Source organism: Bolinopsis microptera, chromosome 7 (assembly GCF_026151205.1).
Source record: "Bolinopsis microptera isolate Bmic1 chromosome 7, MBARI_Bmic_1.0, whole genome shotgun sequence".
Taxonomy (NCBI): domain Eukaryota; kingdom Metazoa; phylum Ctenophora; class Tentaculata; order Lobata; family Bolinopsidae; genus Bolinopsis; species Bolinopsis microptera.
Window position 1 is genome coordinate 12919491 of NC_087078.1, and position 17021 is coordinate 12936511.

Here is a 17021-nt window from a genome sequence, read left to right on the forward strand (position 1 = left end):
TATTTAAGGTAGCTATCAAAGACAAAGGTGGCGATGTTACGAGTTACCAAACTTATCAGCTGATAAGTAATCCACTAATCCACCTTTTGTTCCAGAGATGCTGGAGATTCGCAAAATAATTAGACCTGAATAACCTGTAGTTGCAGAATATCGTAGTAAGTGAGTTATACAGGAAAAGTCTCAGTATTTATGGTTGCGAAACCGCGGTACTCTTACTCAAATATTTGTAATATTTAATGTCAACTAACCAACGGTTAAACCATCAAACCTTTCCCCAACCCCATTCTTCGTATTTTGAAGAATGAGGTGACGTATATTTTTAAAATGCCCTTATAAGGCAATAATATACTCATAGCGGCGGTAAAATTTATGGAATCACGTAGTTGTCCAATGTCTATCAATTACATTTACATGGCAAAATGAGATGCCATAATTTATTATAATTATAATTTATAAATTAAGCTTTTGAACGCCCGAATGTAAGCTGCACTCTACAATTGTCAAAAAAGTGTAGGACAATTTCTTTTTGGAGTTGGAATTGAAAACTGCTAAACAAATTTCAGTTTTTGGTACAGTGGATATAATTTGTACGGCTCGCAAAAACGCTTCCTCCAGTAAAATATACGAACCATCGAAATCCAACTGAATATTTCTACTCTGCAACAAAAGGATATAATTTTAAACAATTCTTACATTTTAAACGATATTCTAACAATTAAAAAATCATCTTATCCGACCTCTAATTGTTATATTAAGAGCAGATAAGTGACAATTTATCGTAACTAAGCTAATTCTAGACATGTTTTACTTTTATTTGTTTTTTATTCCATCAAAAAAGTAAAATCACAATGCTGGCGTAATTAAAATTTGAGCTACCACGGCATTCGGAATCTGAAATATCGACAGGCTCTGTGCGTGGAAACCCTGACGGAATAAATTGTTTTGCAATATCTGGTAAGATATCTCTCTGGCATAATAACCTCTACCCTAATAGGGAACTTTAAAGGAAAAGTTAGTAACAGTAGTGAGATGTTATAAGGTTATATATAAGCAGATGGACCTGTCAACCTTGAACCTAATAGATGGCATATTTATTGCATTAAGGTGCTCTACAGGGATCTTATAGAGTATCTTATAGAGTAGGTATCTAAATATATTGAGATGTAGTCAATATGTTAGTTCACGTGAGTGATATTTTCAATACTGCACTGGCGTGGGGATGACCGTGGTCAGGAAGTAGCGTGGGGATGGCTCGTGAGTAGGAAGTAGCGTGATGTTGGCTCGTGAGTAGGAAGTAGCGTGATGTTGGCTCGTGAGTAGGAAATGGCACAAGGAAAAGAGTTAGAAAAATGAAATTATCATGCATTTTCTAAAGATAGACCTTTTGATTTCAGATTTATATTCAATGGTTTGATTGTTTATTATTAGGATTTAAATGACACGACTTTTTGTCATAAACAGTGTCTTAGGATTAAGTGTTGCTTCTAAGACAAATTATTACAAATATTAATATTTTTCTAGATTAACTAATAAAATTTGATTTTTCATCTGAGGTTGCGATCTTGACAAATCTTTTCTTGATCTCATCAAACTAAAATAAAAACACAATTTTCACCATATAAGTGGCAAGTTTCCATAACTAATTTTTTGTGATCAGCGGTAATAACCGCTTTTTTTACGCTAAAAAAGCGCTTATTGATAAAACCCACCGTTATTTGGCGATTATAAAGCGATTATAAACGGTCCCGTTAATAAACGATTAAAAACGATTATAATCGCTTTTTCCATAAATTTTTTTTGCAAAAGCGATTATTAGCGCTTTAAAAGCGATAATAAATCGCGAATTAAAATTATTAGTGATAAAAAAACGCTTTTATTTTAGGGTTGGCGATTATTATCGCTCCGTAGGCGCTTTTCAAAAAAACGCTTATAAACCGTTTTTTGGACCGTTTTTAAAACGCTTTTAATCGACTATAAGCGATTATATTCACTAGGGAAAGTTCCAAATTAAAAAGCGCCTACTAATCGTTAAAAAAACGCTTTTTTATTTTAAGTTAATAAGCGGTTTAAATCGATTATAAAACGATTATAAGCGACAATAAGCGATTTTTTGAAATCTGCTAAAAAGCGATATTTTCACTATGATCAGCGCTTATAACCGCTTTTCTTGAAATTTTCCTACTGAAAAGCGTTTATAAGCGCTTATTTATTTGCTGTCTATAAGCGATTATAAACGATTATAAGCGCTTTTTTACGTATTTGAAACGAGGAAAAAATTGTCAGGTACGAGATATTATAAGCGATTATAAGTGATTATAAAGTATCGTAAATGTTATTGTCTTCAATTGTCGCTTATAAGCGATTATAAACGATGAAAAGCGCTTTTTGACGCATTTTAAAACTATGATCAAAATATGTTTTGATTTGATTTATTTGGGGTATATAAGCGATTATGTAAGCGGGGTATATAAGCGATTATAAACGATTATGAGCGCTTAATTCTTTACGTATTTGGAACGAGGACACAATTAACAACAAAAATTACGCGATAGCCGGAGGTCCCCAGGTAACGTCTCCGTCTCCGTCTCCGTCTCCGTCTCCGTCTCCGTCTCCGTCTCCGTCTCCGTCTCCGTCTCCGTCTCCGTCTCCGTCTCCGTCTCCGTCTCCGTCTCCGTCTCCGTCTCCGTCTCCGTCTCCGTCTCCGTCTCCGTCTCCGTCTCCGTCTCCGTCTCCTTCTCCTTCTCCTTCTCCTTCTCCTTCTCCTTCTCCTTCTCCTTCTCCTTCTCCTTCTCCTTCTCCTTCTCCTTCTCCTTCTCCTTCTCCTTCTCCTTCTCCTTCTCCTTCTCCTTCTCCTTCTCCTTCTCCTTCTCCTTCTCCTTCTCCTTCTCCTTCTCCTTCTCCTTCTCCTTCTCCTTCTCCTTCTCCTTCTCCTTCTCCTTCTCCTTCTCCTTCTCCTTCTCCTTCTCCTTCTCCTTCTCCTTCTCCTTCTCCTTCTCCTTCTCCTTCTCCTTCTCCTTCTCCTTCTCCTTCTCCTTCTCCTTCTCCTTCTCCTTCTCCTTCTCCTTCTCCTTCTCCTTCTCCTTCTCCTTCTCCTTCTCCTTCTCCTTCTCCTTCTCCTTCTCCTTCTCCTTCTCCTTCTCCTTCTCCTTCTCCTTCTCCTTCTCCTTCTCCTTCTCCTTCTCCTTCTCCTTCTCCTTCTCCTTCTCCTTCTCCTTCTCCTTCTCCTTCTCCTTCTCCTTCTCCTTCTCCTTCTCCTTATTACCAACATCTTATCATCGTTGTACAATTTTTGTGGTTGCAAACTTTCAGTTCTCTGGCAACAAGGATTAAGATAGATCGCTAAATATTATGTCAATGTGTACAGTGTAACCATATATTTCCATATAACATATAGTGAAACAAATGTAATTAACTCAAGATTAAGAAGCGGTTGTAATTTATCAAAACGCAAATTATTAAAAATCAAAACGCAAATTATCGTCATGACGGCAAAAGATATATCTTTTATTTCCAATTTGCTGCGAAAATATTGGCAGATGTGCAAAAAATCCCAATACAAGCTTCCCTAGAATTCATGTTTTACTTGTAGGTTTACAACCTACCAGGACTCGGTCCAATATATGGAACAGATATTTTACGAGTATCACCCGTTAATGTTTTACTAGCCTGTCACGTGACCAAAACGGTTTTTTTGCTTATAACTCTCCAGGGAAGCATTTTTACCCTACGTCATGGGGGGTGATTCGGAATTAGCGTCCAAAAATACATCGATTCAGATCAATTTTATACCCAAAGGGCCTTTTCACAAGAATTTTCTTAAAATTTGGGCGAGCGATTTAGTATGAGCGCGCCGAGCTATGTCATTTATAATACCTTATAATCGCTTATAGTCCAGTCATTTATGGAAATGAACCTGCAAATTTTCAGATACTCACGAAACTTTGCACAGACCTTCCCAAAGATATGAATAAACGATTTTCGGTTGGAGACATTTTTTTACCATGGGGAAAACCCAGGAGTAGGTAGTGCGCCATCGACAGTGAGCCGCGCGTGCCGACTGTAGGATGGTTTTTTAGCGCTAATTTCAAATTTCGGCCAGCACAATTTTCTTCAAACAAATAGATATTAAGTATCCTTCCCGACTTCCGATTGCAACAAAAATTGGTAAGCTTACTTATATATTATAGACTTACAAGGAAGGTTAACGGGTGATACTCGTAAAATATCTGTTCCATATATTGGACCGTCGACGAGTCCAACTCGGCGCGCGTCCTGGTAGGTTGTAAACCTACAAAAGGAAGGTGTCCGAAAAGTTTAAAGCATATCCAACCATCAGACATTATGTTACAGCTAAAAGCAGCGTATTTTGCCCCATTTTGATAACTATATCAACTCCGATATCCACCAAATTTTTCGGACAGTTGTGAAAGTCAGGGGTGTAGGAAGTGGGGGGGGGGCAGGGGGGGCCATCGCCCCCCATGAAATCTGGGCAAGGGGCCAAAAAGGGCCAACTTTTTAATTTAGGCTTCTAAAAATTTTTGGGAAACATTTTTTTCCCCAAAAAATTTTCCAAGTCAAAAATTTTCTAAGTCAAAAATTTTCAAAGTTTTCTTATAAAACTACTTTTGTTCATGTTTCATGCTACCCTGATCATTATGAGCCAAACATATTTTTTTCGGTTTTCGAAGTTCGATATACGATTTTGGACTCGAGGGTTCCCCTTTGTGATGCGATTTCGGAAAGCAGGCCTCCCCTTTGCAATACGAGCTCGGAAGCGGGAGCTCTGCTTTCAGAGGTACGTATCGAGAATGACTCGTACCGAAAATTTTCTAAGTCAACATTTTTCAAAGTTTTTCTGGAAATTACTTTTGTTCATGTTTCATGCTACCCTGATCATTATGAGCCAAAAATATTTTTTTTCGGTTTTCGAAGTTCGATATACGATTTTGGACTCGAGGGTTCCCCTTTGTAAAGCGATCTCGGAAGGCAGGCCTCCCCTTCCCAATACGAGCTCGGAAGCGGAAGATTTGCTTTTAGAGGTACGTATCGAGAATGACTCGTACCGAAAAAAAATACCCTGGTCCTGATCATTCTTGTATCACGTTGCGACCCCCACGGTCGTTTCCCCCCTTTATCGTCCTGACGATACAGGGGGAGCCGCGCACTTCGTGCGCGGCGGGTCATACAACGTATGACAAGATCATTCTGAGTCGAAAATATATTTTTCGGTTTTTTGAAGTCCGTACCTACATTCGGAAGGTTGTGGATGTAATACTGATTGGTTTCATATACTAATTATAGAAAACGTAATATTTGGCCCACAGATTTGAAGGAAAATACGCAAATTTGGTCCTCAGATTTAAAGGAAAATGCACAATTTGACGCGGAGAACTGAAAAAATCGCGATTTGTCGTGAGGCCAGGATCTGAAAAATCGCGACTTGTCGCGGCAAACGTGAAAAATCACGATACCGCACATGCTGCAATTTCCTTTTGTCTTTACCCTCGAAATTCAGGCTTTGGCGCGAAGCGCCAAAAAATTTAGACTGTGGCGGGAAGCGCCAAAAAATATTTAGAATTTGGCCCCCCCCCCCCATGAAGAAAATCATTCCTACACCCCTGGTGAAAGCCCTATTGGAAGGTCGTCGCCAATTTTCAGAATGATCTCATTCAAGGAACTGAAGATATATCCAAATAATACGACAAAAATCAACGAATTTGGTCAAATTTGGTCAAATTACGCGACTTTTACAGCTAATTTTGCTCCAAAAGCCGCGCACCATCAAATATGGCACATAGGCGAAACTCACTGATCTTTCCAAAAAGGTATGACAAATTTGGTATTGTGAAAATTCTCACAGTCTCTAGAAAACAATCTTACAAAAATTTTTAAAATCCGAGCAAGTTTATTTTTATGGTGCACCCCCTACCAGGAGGGCCACGCACATATTGACCCAATAACGTAACCGACCCTTTGCTTCTGAAGGTCGTAGAAACTTCAAAATAGGCTTAAACGAAGCCGCATATGCATGTTTATATAGAAGTTATTGATCAACATGCATGGCCTAAAATCCTTAATTTTCGAGAAATTCGCCAAAAACCATTTTGGGCGAGGCGCTGAGCCAATTTGCTAACTTTTGATATAATCGTGATAGAGTCTTCGGACAAAGTGCAAAAGAACTGCAATTGGCATATTTATATATAACTTATGAAGAAACATGTGCCTTAAAGTGCTTACTTTTTCAGTTATTGGCGAAAAACTGATTTTCGGTTCCAGAAATCATGCAAAAATATGGGTATCTGGTAAATTGGGCTATGAAGGCCCTAGAGATTTTTGAATGAGTGCAAATTGTGCAGAATGGCCATGTTTATATACAACTTATGAAGCAATATGTACCCTAAAATGCTCACTTTTCGAGTTATTTGGGGGAAAACCAGAGAAAATTTTCACGAAATATAGAGCAAAATTGGTTATATCAGCCATTTTTGCCTCCCGTTCTATGTTAATAACTCGAAAAGTGAGCAGTTTAGGGTACATATTGCTTCATAAGTTGTATATAAACATGGCCATTTTGCACAATTTGCACCCATTCAAAAATCTCTAGGGCCTTCATAGCCCAATTTACCAGATACCCATATTTTTGCATGATTTCTGGAACCGAAAATCAGTTTCCGCCAATAACTGAAAAAGTAAGCACTTTAAGGCACATGTTTCTTGATAAGTCATATATAAATATGCCAATTGCGGTTCTTTTGCACTCTATCCGAAGACTCTATCACGATCATATCAAAAGTTAGTAAAATGGGCTCAGCGCCACGCCCAAAATGGTTTTTGGCGAATTTCTCGAAAAGTAAGGATTTTAGGCCATGTATTGATCAATAACTTCTATATAAACATGCATATGCGGCTTCGTTTAAGCCTATTTTGAAGTCTCTACGACTTTCAGAAGCAAAGGGTCAGTTACATTATTGGATCAATATGGGCGTGGCCCTCCTGGGTTTTCCCCATGGTAAAAAAATGTCTCCAACCGAAAATCGTTTATTCATACCTTTTGGAAGGTCTGTGCAAAGTTTCGTGAGTATCTGAAAATTTGCAGGTTCATTTCCATAAATGTCCATTAATAACTGGACAATTATTATAATATCGCGTAATTTTGTTGTTAATTGTGTCCTCGTTCCAAATACGTAAAAAATTAAGCGCTCATAATCGTTTATAATCGCTTATATACCCCGCTTACATAATCGCTTATATACCCCAAATAAATCAAATCAAAACATATTTTGATCATAGTTTTAAAATGCGTCAAAAAGCGCTTTTCATCGTTTATAATCGCTTATAAGCGACAATTGAAGACAATAACATTTACGATACTTTATAATCACTTATAATCGCTTATAATATCTCGTACCTGACAATTTTTTCCTCGTTTCAAATACGTAAAAAAGCGCTTATAATCGTTTATAATCGCTTATAGACAGCAAATAAATAAGCGCTTATAAACGCTTTTCAGTAGGAAAATTTCAAGAAAAGCGGTTATAAGCGCTGATCATAGTGAAAATATCGCTTTTTAGCAGATTTCAAAAAATCGCTTATTGTCGCTTATAATCGTTTTATAATCGATTTAAACCGCTTATTAACTTAAAATAAAAAAGCGTTTTTTTAACGATTAGTAGGCGCTTTTTAATTTGGAACTTTCCCTAGTGAATATAATCGCTTATAGTCGATTAAAAGCGTTTTAAAAACGGTCCAAAAAACGGTTTATAAGCGTTTTTTTGAAAAGCGCCTACGGAGCGATAATAATCGCCAACCCTAAAATAAAAGCGTTTTTTTATCACTAATAATTTTAATTCGCGATTTATTATCGCTTTTAAAGCGCTAATAATCGCTTTTGCAAAAAAAATTTATGGAAAAAGCGATTATAATCGTTTTTAATCGTTTATTAACGGGACCGTTTATAATCGCTTTATAATCGCCAAATAACGGTGGGTTTTATCAATAAGCGCTTTTTTAGCGTAAAAAAAGCGGTTATTACCGCTGATCACAAAAAATTAGTTATGGAAACTTGCCATATAAGTTTATAATATCACTATGTGACTCCAAATCAATGCACAAATCAATCACTTGTTTTTCTAGATGTAAATAAAAATAAAAACACACAATCCGGAAATAAATTTTAAATATGATTTTTATTTTATAATCTTTTCATCTGCTATTTTTGAGACAGGAAAAATTAAAAAGCGTGATCCTCAAAACGGAAACTGAATATCTTATTCTAACAGAGGGCACTCTGCCGGAAACATACGGCCCGGAAAGAAATTTGAATTAATATTATCTACCGCCCACGATTAAAAAAACGCTGCTCAAATGCTTGTCATAAACGGGTTAAGTAGCTGGGACGTTCTCTAGACTGATATTAGCTGTGGCTAATCAAACGGGAGGAAGTTGACTGCGATCGAAACTCGCAACCCAACATTTTTAAATAATTCTCTCCACACCCACTGATGTACTCTTTGACAAGAGCAGCAAGTTATAATATTTGTCAGATTAACTATTACGTCAAAATCTCTAATTTAAAGTGGTTCCATGCCACTATACAGGAAGAGATGCCGGGTAAATCTATGTGAAGATGAAGGAGGCAAAGTTTCAAGTGGAATGAGGAGGAATTAATAAATGCCGAAAGCATAATAACCAGAGATAAAGAGCTATTCATAGGTCAGTCAGACAGTGGTTTACTCTGTGGAAATCTCCGATAGTGGTCTATTCAGTTTCTTATACTCTAGCTTCTGTAATGCTATTTCTATACTGACTGTAGCTTACCTTTCCCGTTTCAGGTTTTAGTCAATCTAATCGAATAATGTCCGGTACGTCTAATTAATTTCGGCTTATTTCTCTTTTTGTTCCTGTTACATAGGACATGCTGACACGAAGTTGTAATTAATACCGTATCAAATTTTGATATTAAAATATGACAATACGGGCATTTGGCTTTATAATTATAACGCTGTCATCCTATAATAATCCAAGCCTCATAGCGTTACCCTATGAACTATTTATCAAACGGTGAAAGATATTTCTGTAAAAATTTTGTTGAAGAAGAAAGTGTTCATGGTAGATTCTCAGTTTGAACCCTGTCAACAAAATAAGTGTGAATTATGATTCTAAACGGATTTTGAAACATTAACGGGAGGTGGTTCAAAATTCAAATATCCCGAATTAAGCAAAACCATGACTCGGTACAAAGTAGGAGCGTTTATACAGAAAGTGGATCAATATTATTTGATCGTGTATATAGTTGATACAGAGCAGCCAATAAAATTTGAGCTCACAAAAGTTTCACGGAATTTGAAGAGACTTTTTAAAATTAAACTGCTACCATTAGATCGATTAAATATCGATTGAATATCGATTAAATACCGATTAAATATCAATTAATGACTTAAAAGATCATGCAATGCCAAGGAACAAAATATGAAACAAAAGATCATTTCTAAACGGTCTTTGATGGTAATATATATAAGCAAGTTCGATAGAAAACTTTTTTATAAATACTCTCCCAAATAAAAATAAATTATTAATTGTAGTTTAACTTTAATTCGATTAAACGATATATTCTGTCTGTTGTAATGATAATCGAATAATCGAATAAGGGCGCCTTTTGTTAGTAATTATTGATTAACTAATTTAACTAGAGACTTTGGTCTTCCCGTAATAATATATCCTTTATAGTGGGTCCCAAACTGGTCATTTGAAACGAAAAACAAAAGCCATCTTAAGGGGGCGCCAAATTATCGTCGTTTGAATGTGGGAAAATTTGGAAAAACTTAACTACGGTATGTACTAGCAAAACTGCGCGTTTTGCTCTAGAAACACACTTTTTTAGAGATTTTACCGGCGCACCTTAACCTATCCTCTAAAATCATATAATTTGTTCAATTTTAGGGAGGGGCGCCAAAAGGGATGGGGGTGCTTTTTCAACGGGGGCACTAACATGCAACGTTACGCCACTGCCATCAGCACTCAACAGCCAAGGTATTCTTTTATTATAATAGATCCATACCGTGATTATACCTATAATTATAGAGGACGAATTGTCAATATGTAAGATCTCTGAAAGTAACAGTAGCTGAAAGCTCTGATCAATTTATAATTTACAGCAAACAAAGTATTTGTGGTCAATGACACTTTCATAATGAGATGAAATTTACCAGATTTACGGTGTGATACTCATGATACTCATGATAATCAGATGAAATTGGCCGCTGAAATCGCTAAGTGCCAACATGAATACAATCTTATTTAAACTATTGTCATGTGTATGCAAGACAGGTTATACGAGACTCAGCTAGGCGGGTTGGCAGGTTATACGAGACTCAGCTAGGCGGGTTGGCAGGTTATTCGAGACTCAGCTAGGCGGGTTGGCAGGTTATTCGAGACTCAGCTAGGCGGGTTGGCAGGTTATTCGAGACTCAGCTAGGCGGGTTGGCAGGTTATTCGAGACTCAGCTAGGCGGGTTGGCAGGTTATACGAGACTCAGCTAGGCGGGTTGGCAGGTTATTCGAGACTCAGCTAGGTGGGTTGGCAGGTTATTCGAGACTCAGCTAGGCGGGTTGGCAGGTTATTCGAGACTCAGCTAGGCGGGTTGGCAGGTTATACAAGACTCAGCTAGGCGGGTTGGCAGGTTATTCGAGACTCAGCTAGGTGGGTTGGCAGGTCATACGAGAATCAGCTAGATGGGTTATAAACATACAACTTAATCAAGAAACTAGTCAGAGTTGTCACGATCGCAAGAGAGTCAATCTAATCTGACAATACTATTTTTATCTAGAAGTGGTCAACGCAACAGCTATACGGCGTAAGCTTGGTAGAAATTATGATTAATTAGCAAAAAACTTTGTATGAAATTGCCGAGCAAAACTATCAATTTCGCAGACAAATTTTTTTGTATTACTATTGGCTAAATCGAAACTTCTGCTCAATTATATGAATTTCAAAATATTGAAAATTTTAGAAGCTTTGTACTTGTAGGGATTTGAGCAAAATAGTTCAAAAAAATCGCGAACTAAGATTCGTTAATTTTGTTTATTTTCCGAGTTCTTCTACCAAATTTGAACATTATAAAAAAACATTTGTATTTTAATATTAATGGACTGAAAGCTATCAAATTTTGTGCGTTTGTTGATTAAATACAATATCAACTCTGACGCTCATTAAAATGTGTCACTTAAGTCAAGTTCAGAAAATATCTCCATCGTTAAAATTCGAACGATTAGAATGGGCTCGTACGAAATTGGAAATATAAACGACATACAATTTTATGGAAGAAGGTTATGCATCGAGATATAAATTCTTAACATAACCCATTTCATGCTTGCAGGCACAAGACGACTAAATCGGTCAGTTAAGTTCTAAGATTGATCACATACGTCAACAAAGACTGCTGATCAACAATCACAAAGCAAAGCAAGTTTTATGGTAAACTTATTTATAATTTGATGGTTTGATGGTGATCCCAAGCAGCAAGCACTGAATCTGCCGCTGTCAAGAGACGTCTCGTGACTGAGCACTCTCACTATGCCAATATGTCAAGCCACTGTCCAATCACGATCCAGAATGCTGGAGCTGTGACACGTCGTTTATTAAACGCGGCAGTTATATTGTCAGGCCCCACCATCCTTTATGTGATTTAGCAATATATCAGTATTAATATGAACGTTCGACCGACTGTATGATCATTTTAATGCTGCAGAAGTTCAGTAGTTTTACTGTTCCACTTCGCAGAGAAGTGCACTATAAGTTAGAAATGAAGTCTCTTTAATACAAAGGTCTTTATAGCTATGTATAGTCCGACCGTCTGGTAATTTCTTTCGTGATTAAACAAATTTTGAATGTTAAAATAACATACAGCAAATTAGAAAGAGATTGAAGTAGTCTCAGGTCCTATTTGTGAGATAAATGGCAAGTTCGACTCACTTTTATACGAAAAACAGGTACTTTCGTAAAAACGCGCTGTATTCACACGTGATCGATCTACAATTATAGTGATAGAAACCACACGGGTCAGGGGTCCCGGGTCCCTAATCAGGAGTAGCTACTTAGTCGTTTAGCTATAAAGCTCGAATCACAGACAATTTATCTGATCGAAACATTGTATGGAAAATTAAAAGAAACCCTAAAAGCCAACAGTTTCTAAAGCTACCAGTAACTTCCCTAAATCGCGGAAACTTAAGCCTAAAATACAAGAAGTAAAGACAAAGCTCCTGGGGTATTATACCTACAAATATTCAATGAGGTAACAACATAAACGTTAACTTGCTTTGTGGGATCGTTCTGTCGTCATGGATTATACTTGGTTGAGTGGAAGTAATTAGTAAAGGCTCTAGTTGAAAGTTCCAGTACTAAGCTGCTAAGCTCCTAAATAATCGGTCCTTTCACAAATTACGAGGGTAGGCACAGATTCTCGTGCATGTTCTTGCTAGGCACTATTATTGATTGTGACTCTAATAAAAGTAAACGCCTCTAAATAGACGTGGACGCCTGTAAATGATAAATATTTAATCGCAATTGTTGGTTTAGTCCAACGATTTAGTTGATTAAGTCGTCGACGAGTCCAACTCGGCGCGCGTCCTGGTAGGTTGTAAACCTACAATTGTTGACAAATGCATCGAAATAGCATTCAAATAATATATCAAAATGCATACATACAGATAAATGATCTTACACCGCGTATGAACACAGACGCCTACAATATAAAATTGGTACAAAACCACTCTAACCAGCCTGTTAGTCTCTATATTGTTCGGAAAGTCGGTGCAATTACCAATATGTTACAAATGGGCAAATACGCTAATTTATATACCTGGGAACTCGTTTCTCAGTTTAAGCCAAGTGGGTATCAGTCAAATCAGGCAAAAACCTCTTATCAGTATAAACGAAAGATGGTTCTCCTTCAAATGAGCTGAAATGTACGGTAACGAGTTCAGCTGATCTCTCTTATATATGAGTGACAGTAATAAAATGACAGTGCTGAGTTCTCAAAATGAAGTAATGAGCGCCAACATAAAGAATAGTGACATATCACCACGTAATTTGTCTCTCCTCAACATTATTGGAGGTAGATCGCTCAGATCTAAATTCCCAAGAAAATTTATTGAGTGAATCCAATTCCGAATGTACTTACTTATATGGAAACGCTTTCATGTGAATCAGAACGAGATTTCGTCACAGAGATCCTGGTCGTGGTAGATTTAAATTTCAGAGCAGAGTGACAGCTGTTACAGACGTGGATTTATAGAGCCCTCCACTCTCAAGGCTTAAATTTATTCACAAAAGAAAATGTGGTGACACGAAAGACGGCTCAATTTAGAAATTTGAATGCACTCAAACGTTCAGATCTGACAACCGTTTGACTATGTAGGCATGTTATTGTGTTATCTAGACAACCAAGCTTACCGTTATAGAGATGATAGCATAGTGACATAGCATTAATATAGCTTGTTGGAGTTAAACATTCATATGACAAATACTTAGCATTGCTGGGGACAACGGATATTTTCGTCTGATATTGTATGAAAAGGGGTGAAGCAAACGACCTCATTTTTGTAGCCTGTCAGACAGTGTAAACAATAAACATACAATGTATCAGACCATTGATTGATGATCAACCCATATCTACTTGAAGTGAAAAATTTGCGCATACTTTGTTTAATAAAGCTTCTTTATTATACTTATAATAGTAGAGATATATTGGTCTGCATTGACTTTTTTGCATAGAAAAAATATTGAGACGTATTAAGTTGGTCAACTCAAATTGAGAAATCCCTGGGGACGCTTTCATTAATCGAGCTCCGCCGTCCAGTTCAACTGTAAAACCTTTTATAAGTCAGGGGTTCGGCAAATGAATTAAATATATTATAAAGGAGTCAGTCGACAGACCGATACTAACGTTCAACTTGAAGAATTGAGCGCGAAATCTATTAGCTAAATTGAAGTGAAATTGGTTCACAAAAAACCAATAAATTGATTAGAAATATATAGGCTTAGCACCATGGTGGTGAACTGCAAAGAACACGTTTGAAATGAAACCTCTTTTAGGTCATGCTCCGTTATGCTGAAGTTTATAGCAATTTACTGTCAATACTGTAACGCTCCTTGTATTATAAGAATAACGTGACAATTTTGAATTGTGGAAACAACTGTGCTACACTAATGGATATACTCTAATTCAGCAAATCGTACGTAACTATAACTTTAAACTTAGTAACTTTTAGAAATCTGTCCAACTTCAGTACTATTATAAGTTTATAGGTCACACAAACCCCACATTTCCACGAAAATCCCGAGATTGCGAACGAAACTTCACTGCTTTCGGGGGAAGGTTTTGGTCAGCTTGACTTACACTTATCTGCTGGCCACATTTCAAATATCTGTTCAAAGAAACTCGAGTGCATTTTTTGGAACTTTGAATCCTGCGTCGCTACAATAAATAGGCCGTTTAGGAGGCTTATACGTTTCAGGCGTTATACTTATAGCTTTGTAGTGACAATTTCGAGAGATCAAAATATGCCAATTCCGTGAAAAATTGCAATCCATTACAAATGATAAATCTATCTGAGAATCTGACAGTGAAATCTGAAAATTTACATCAAATAAAATACGCGTGCAGCAGGAGTTGGTGTTCCTTTAGCACTAACCCGACAGACATTTGATTGGGATGCTATACAAATAGCAGGGTAGTGTCACTATAACACTTGCTCTCAAGAACCAATCTGTAGATTATCAACAGTCGACCACAACAACATGTACTATAGGTGTGATGGGACATATTGATTTTTTAACTATTATTCTATTTCTGAGTATTTCTACTTATACAGCAGATCTAAAGTCATACTATTGTCAGTGTCACATAGATTGACACGGAGCTGGAAATAATTGTCAAGTCTTTCCTGCCTACCTGCCTAGGTCGATCCAGATGAAATCTGGAACGAGTTTCGTGTCAACGCTTCTCTCCATTTATCCCTATCACACATGAGTAAACGCAGCTGGTCAGGTTCCATTCCAGTGTCTTCAAGTAGAACGTCCGGGAAGGTCTTATGTGGTCGTCCTCGATAACGCTGGCCATAGGATGGTTGCCAGAAAAGGAGTTGTTGAGCAGGTTGGTCCTGTAGACGGTAGACATGTCCTGCAAAACGAAGTCTTCGTGTCTTTATAGTATCTGTCACCGATGGAATCTTTCCGTAAAGAACGGAGTTAGGTGTATGTGATTTCCATGAGATACCAAAGACCCTTCGTAACATTCTAGTATAAACACCGTCTAGTGCTCTGATATCAGCCTTTTTAAGAGTCCAGGTTTCTGCACCATACAGCAGAACAGGTTCTACTGCAGTTCGAAAAATCTTAGTCTTGATCTTCCTGGACATATTAGATTTCCAAAAAGCATCTAGACTCTGTAAAGCTTTCCATGCGAGGCCTTTCCTGACATTGATGTCTCTGCTTGTTGAAGCTATAAAGGATCCAAGGTACTTAAAGTCATGAACTTCTTCTAAAGGGTTGCCGTTAATAAAGAATCTATCGTCTGAGTTGACAGGTCGCGGGATGTTATAGGACATGTACTTGGTCTTTCCGATGTTAATAAGGAGACCATAACGGGCTGCTATGTCAGAAATGCTTTGGCAAAGGCGGCCATTTTCGCTGAAGCTGTCAGTAATTGTTGCTAGGTCATCGGCGAAGTCCAAATCAGCAATGTAGTTACTTCCAATTTTAAACCCATCACGTGGCCCTATTGCTAGTCTTAGTATGAAATCCAGGACGATGATAAAAATGAGAGGTGCAAGAACATCGCCCTGGAGAATTCCGAGGTTGGTAAGGAATTTTAAGGTTATACCTTCAGGGGTCATGATTTTAGCCTTGGTGTTGATGTAGAGTGACATAATGGCTTTTATGATTTTTTTAGGAAAGCCGTAGGAAGCCAGGATGTCGGGAAGATGCGATCTGAAGATGCAGTCAAAGGCCTTTGAGAAGTCAATAAAGGAGATGACACAAGGAAGCTGGAAGTTCACAACCTCTTCGATGATACGTCTAAGAGCCAGAATCTGTTCACGAGTCCCTCTTCCAGGCCGGAAACCATTCTGGTTGTATCGGAGGCGAGGTTCTATGTGGCTCCTGATTCGGTTTAGAAGCAGCCTGTTGTAGATTTTCGTGGCAACAGGGAGGATGGAGATGCCTCTGCTATTTTCAGGACAGAACTTTTTAGCTCCTTTGGGTATAGGAAGAATGGCAGTGACAAGGAGCTCTTCCGGGGCTTTACCAGTAGCTAGCATGTTGTTGAACAGAGATAGTAAAGTAGTGTCCAAGTCAACACACTTGTACAGCAGAGAAGGAATTCCGTCATGACCGTACGTGTCCTTTGTCTGCTTGAGAGCTGTAGATAGTTCATCTGCTGAGAACGGTGACGTTTCAATTGGGAGTTCTGGCTTTTGGACTTCAAAGCTACCCATTCTGATGTTGTCAGCAGGATTGTAAAGCAGTTTGCTGTAGTGGTCAGTCCACGCCTTTGCTCGATCTGCCTTGTTTCTATATCCATGTAATGGAGACATAGATTTAGGCTTACGATTGGTAAGGTCATTTATAAGCTTCCACGCAATACCAGAGCTGTTTGATTTTGTCTGCCATGCTGCATACCCTGGGTGGTTTGCGGGTTGCGGAATAAACAGCTGATCTACTTGATCAATTGTCTTATTAACAAACGCTTCTTGTATGCAGGTTTCGACCTTCCTGACTTCAAGGGTGGCATCACGGAGGGCTTTAGTAGCAGCTCGTGTCTTTCTTTTGTGACTATCTTTCAACGCAGCATCTCGTGCCTTGACAGCAGCTCGGTACTCAGGATTAGATGAAATCTGAGCAGTTAGACTAGTCTTCTTCCTTTTGGGAAGTACTTTCTCTGCTGTGTCATTAATAGCACTTATCATGTTGGTGTATGCATGCTGGTTGTGTTGGACGAGGTCATCAGTCTCGTTCTCTTCATC